The sequence below is a fragment of the Pteropus medius genome, unplaced genomic scaffold (genome assembly GCF_902729225.1).
Source record: "Pteropus medius unplaced genomic scaffold, Ma_sr-lr_union100, whole genome shotgun sequence".
NCBI classification, from domain to species: domain Eukaryota; kingdom Metazoa; phylum Chordata; class Mammalia; order Chiroptera; family Pteropodidae; genus Pteropus; species Pteropus medius.
This window is the reverse complement of record NW_024348532.1, coordinates 128,043-133,791: the sequence shown is the minus strand read 5'-3', so window position 1 is coordinate 133,791 and position 5,749 is coordinate 128,043. Positions and strand designations below refer to the sequence as shown.

General features: G+C 49.6%; 1 pseudogene; it reads right to left on the bottom strand.

Moving 5' to 3' along the window:
• Window positions 1-447: 447 nt before the first annotated feature.
• LOC120616496 (leukocyte immunoglobulin-like receptor subfamily A member 5) lies at window positions 448-5,502 on the bottom strand (annotated as a pseudogene).
• Window positions 5,503-5,749: the final 247 nt, after the last annotated feature.

Genomic DNA, 5,749 nt, shown 5'->3' with positions numbered 1-5,749 from the left:
CAGGATGGGTTTTAGAGAATGATTTTGGATGTATGTGTTCCAAACTGGACCTGATTTTCATCCATTTATTCAATTATTTAAAACACATTCTGTTTCTCTCCTGAAGAGATGGAGGTAAATAGAACACATCAGTGAATGTGGAAAATAAAAATAAAGCAAAATGTATTACAGGGCAGTGGACCAGACATGAAGGTATAAAAAGTGAGGATCTAAATTTGCAAAGTGAGACATGCCCTCTGTCATAGGAATGAGAAAAACAAGGCAGGGGGTACAGTCAAGAGGAGTCAACAATGGCAGGGGGAGAGCATCACAGTTTAATAGAGGAAGAGCCTTCTACAGACACCCCAGATAATTTTTTTGCACTCAGACCACGTTTACCCCTGACAGTCTCAGCAGACAGCTCCCCTAATTTATGTACCAGATTTTGACTCAGAACCTCTTGGATCATCAGGTGAAGTCCATGGCCTCACCACTCTGAACGGCAAAATCATCTCCTCCTGCATTGACCTCCTGCTGCCCACTGGGTCCCCTTGGGCTGGGTCGAGCCTGAAACAGCAGCACCCTGAAGACCAGCAGGATCAGGGAAATCACACGTATCTGGATGAGATTCCCCAGCGTGTAGTTTGGGGTTGGGAAGCTGAGAATTGTGGACAAAGGGGTCACAGAGGTCGTATAGACCACAGTCCTCCAGGATCCTGAATGGGCACCCGCCCCCTGACAGGACGAGACCGCCCGCATCACCCCATACTGAGGGTTTCTCACTAGTCTTGGGGGCCGTCAGGTGCTGTGATGGGGTGATGGCGTCAGCTGCTCCTGGGGGTCATGAAGTGGGGGTGTGAGTGAGGACTTGGGGAGACACGACCTCCCTCCTGGGTTCTGTGTGCTCGGTGCCCCCACTTCTATCATGGCTGTCACACCACTTCTTAATGAACCCTGTTTCTGCCCTGCCAGGTCCCCTGTGTCTCCTCACTGGATTCTCTCACCTCCCTGTCGTCTGAATTCAAAACCAATGCAGAGACTCTGATAAGAGTTAGCTAGCTGTCCCAGAGCTCAGGACTGGAGAGAAAAATGGTCTCAGTACAGAAATTATCGAGCGCGGTGCATTCTGTGTTCCGTCTGAGGCACAAGACCCATAAGCTTATTCCCATCCAGCTGAGGCTCCCAGGGCCCATGGAAGAGGGGATGGCATCAGGGCTTCCTGAAATCAGGAGCACAAAGGGGTAAATGTCAGGAGTGGATCTGCTTCACCCCACCCAGGATCCTCCTCTCAGGGGCCTGAATTTTAACACTCACCTGGAGCTTTTCATCCATTTATTGTTTCATGAATTCACTTTTTATATAATTGAGAATAACAGCAATGGTAGATTTACCAGATAAAAATCATGGGTGTAAGGATATTTGTAGATATACTTGTAGATATGTAAATTTTGTATTTATAAAACAATAGATATATGTGTAACTACATCCACAGATATATACTGCAGATGCGTTGTGTCTATAATATATCATGTATATATTTTATCGTATACAGTTATATATCTGTATACACAATTACATATTTATCTACTATTAACATAAATACTGACATTATATGTCCACATGCATATCTATATATGACATTATATATCCACATGCATACCTATGCTACACCCATATGTATGATATGTGTGTATATAAATGATATATGTGAATTAGTCCATACAGGACAAGTCAGGTCAATTACTTGAAAAAAACAGGTTACAAGAAAGCAGGTCCCCAGAAAGGTCAGAGTCTGTTCATCAACAAGGAATACAGTCATGTCTGTGAAATGTGGGAGGGGCAAACAAAAAGAACCTGGCACACAGGGCGATGGTAAACTGGTGATAGGTCAGAGACAAGTGTTCAGAGGGGAAGTGCCATCATCATCTCTCTTGTTGGACAAACTCTAGAAAGTCAGGTAAGGTTTCATGGGTGGATGACTCATCATTTGATAATTATCCCCAAAGACAACCTCTAACCCCTCTTTATTTAACAAGGTCCAGACCTGAGCAAGTCCACAGCTTTTGTTTTCAAACTTTAAGAGAGAAAATCAGCATAATCAGAAAATACGAATGAATGATTATTTTTCAGTAGGGTTAATATCCAAATGGTTGAAATTAAGAAGATTTGTAATATGTTTCCTGTGGTTATAAATCAAAGAGAAAAGATAATTTTCAGGAGATGTTTAACTCTCGGGAAAAGCAAGCAATCAAAATAAAATGTTAATAAAACGGGAAATGGATCAACATGGCCAGGTCAACAGTGCTTTGATTTCTTAATAAGTTTGCCCTGGAATAATTTTGGGTGAGAATTAAGTTGTTTTTCTGAGGTAAAGCCTAGACTATTTTACTCTGTCATCATTTCATATGGAGTTTGGAGCTAGAAAAATGGTACACAACTGAGAATAAAGAAATGACATTTCCTTTGACCCATGGCTTTTATAATTGTATCGGCACGTCAGAGTGGTGAATTGAAAAACAATTAAAAGGTAGAGAATCTATAGAAAATTAACAGATCTAACTATGCACTAACTATGCTCAAACCAACAGCTTCCTCATGTGTACTTACTGTGTTCTAGAAAGTATAAAAAATTCAAACATCTTACTTAGAAATTATAATGTTGAGCAATCCTTAAGATAGGCCATGAATTTACTCAATTTTATAAAAAAGTTTCAAAGTAATTCTGAAGTTCATTAATAAACCTCATTTGAGAATGCGTGTGATCGGGAGACCTGATATTAACAGGATGTTATTGTCCATGATGATTGTATAATTTAATCTAATCCCAGTGAAAGTGGCAGTACAATGATTTGTTTTTGAATGTTGAATCCATATATGATAAATTAAATTTGTAAGTTCATCTATTGAAATACTGCATAAAAGTCCTCAGAAAAAGAGCGATACTGCACACGTGTGCACAGGCCCACAGAGCAGAAGAGGGTTGGACACGTCCTGCAGGACCCCAGTGACCCAGGGAGCCTGGCACGTCCCTCTGAGTCTCAGGTAGCAATGGGTACACAAAGGCCTCAGGGGAACACGGGGGCCGTGCAGAGCGGGGCCCACGGGGGACACAATTTTCTACAGGAGAGTATCCAGTAGGGACTGGGACCCCAGGGCTCAGGCTCTAAGATGGGGACACCAGGAGGTGAGGGTGGGACTGTCCCCTCCTCTAGTCTCATTACTTCCTCCCGGGGCCATGGCATCTTACTCTGCCTCTGCAGGGATTCGAGATGGGGGCCAGGTCTGTTCCAGATGACATGGCCGGTAGCGTGCAGTGTGAGGGCTCTCTCATGGGGGGTCCTCCTCTGTGGAGTCCCCCTGTTCCCTGCATTTATTACTGTCCCAGACTCTCCTGAGGACAGGGCCCTGGGTGACTGAGCCCAGAAAGGACAGGTCAGGCCCTCCCTCAGAGCGATGTTGTTTGAGCTATAGCACCTGCAGGTTCCCTGTGGAGTGAGGGCATAGGACTCATGGAGAACTCTGCCTGGAACAGCCCAGCTCGGTATTTTTCTCTAAGAAGCATGAGGGGTTGCACTGCCCCATCACTGATCAGATGGAAAGTGTCCCTCAGCCTCCATGAACGACAAAGCAGAGTCATATTCAATCCTGAGAAAACCTTGAGGTTCAGCTGCACTGAGAGGGTGGTGAGGCACCGAGCTGCCCTAGAGAGAGGAATGTGGGCGAGGGGCTGCGGCCGCCTGGTCCTGACCTGAGGACCATCACACCTTTCTGAGGAACCCCATCTCTGTCTGTCTCTCTCCCTCCCTGGAGATACCATATAACATGTCTGGCCAGTACCCTTTGGGCTCCCCTGGGAGGGTCACTGCAGAGTCTGGGCCCCTAACTGACCCACCTGCCTCCTCAAATGCAACCAGGACATCCAGGGGGGTGACTGGGGGCTGGCCACTCAGAGGAGAGGTGGCGTCCACTGTGGCACCTCTACTGGCCCCTGTTGGAGCCTGTCACAGAGCCCGGGGGAAGTCCTCCTGAAAGAGCCCAGCCTGTGGCTGCTGGGCAGGGTGCAGTGTGAGGTCACGTGCTCCCTCCTTAGATAGAGCAAATCTGTCACAGCCAACGTCAGAGCAACCCTGGAGTGTCCAAGGGCCGTGACAAAGCCCTGCCGAGTCAGGAGGGACGGCTTCCCAAACACTGTGGAAGGAGGGCCTGGCTCCTCCCCCGACCCCTTCCCATCCTGGTCCCCGGTCTCACTGAGGTCTCACTGCCCTCACTCTGTGTCTCTGGCCCATGAGCCCCCATGTCTCCTCACCCCACCCTCTCACATGGGGCTTCCCTCCCAGCAGAGACCCCAGTGACCTGTCTGATGCCTGAAAACCAAGATGGGTCAAGATAGGACTCCCTCACGGAGACCAGGAGCTCCAGGTGGTCATTGGGGTGTGAACACATCTGGAGGGTTCCTGTGACAGCCATAGCATCTGAATGTCCCCCCTGTGGCTGGGAGTCCTGGGGGGCCACAGGGAACAGGGCCTGGTACCACCCACTGTATTGTCGCTGTGAGTTCAGAGTCCAGGGGACCTGTGTTCTCCTTCTTAGTCAGAATGAACCTGCAAAAACCCTGCCCTGAGCCACACAGAAGGGTCACGTTCCCTCCTGAGGTCACGACAGGACTCGGCAGGGCTGACAGGCTGGGTTTGCTGTGGGATCCTAGGAGAGGGGGAGGAAGCATGTAAATGGCGTAACACCTTCCCACTCCCGCAGGGTGGCTGTGAGGGGGGCACCCTGAGAACAGACCCCCATCCTGAGAGCAGAGGCTGAGGTGGGACCCTGAGTGTCCTCACATGTCACCACCAGCTCCAGGGAGTCACTGCATTCTGACCAGCCAGTGGTTTTGAGATAGTAACAGCGATATCTCCCTGCAGTGTGCTCTGTCATCTGTATGATGAAGAACTTAGCCTTGTCTTCGGGCACTAATGGGGTCTGTCTGTTCAAGGTAGCTGAATTTTCTTCTTTATCCAGGTGGAACTCCTCAGCCCCCAGGGTCCCCTGACACCAGATGGTCACAGGGCCCACCCAGAGGATCACAGGGCCTGGATCAGCCCAGATGGTGGGTTTGGAGACAGTCCCTGGAAGGAATCAGAGACTGGGTCATAGTTAGTCCTCACTTTCAGTCCCCAGCTCTCAGCCCCAAACCTCCCAGATATCTTTCATCCATTAGCCCAGAATGTTGTCTCCGTCTCCAGCTGCCTGGGGGTGGCCCCTTGTCCCCAGTGAGGAAGTGAGACCAGGGACCCGTGGAGACAGACGCACCTGCCTACACGCGGGACCTCGGGCACAAGCTCAGCCCTGGAAGAGAGTCCCCATGAGAGACTTAGTCTTGAGCGAACCTCACCTCCCCGTGAACCTCCTGAGTCCTGGGCTCCCCTGACTGCCCATGGCCTGGCTGTGGGGTGGGGCACCCCCGGACCATGGCTTCTCTCCCATCCTCATCTCACCAAGGCAGAACCGGGCCATGAGTGTGGGGGTCATGGTGTGTCCTCATTCTGGTCCCCTGTGCAGGTTGGGAAGACCACAAAGCCCTCAGACATACAGACAGACACGGGGAGCGTGGCCACTCAGTGGCTGACCCTCCCTGTCATAGAGTTGTCACACCAGCAGCACCACAGGAAAAGGAGAACACCCCCAGGAGTCTGAGTTTAGTTTCCAAGATGGAGCAGCACAGAGACCCAGAGCCTTCCTGAGATGCCCCTTCCACGTGAGGGGACCCAGGGCCTGG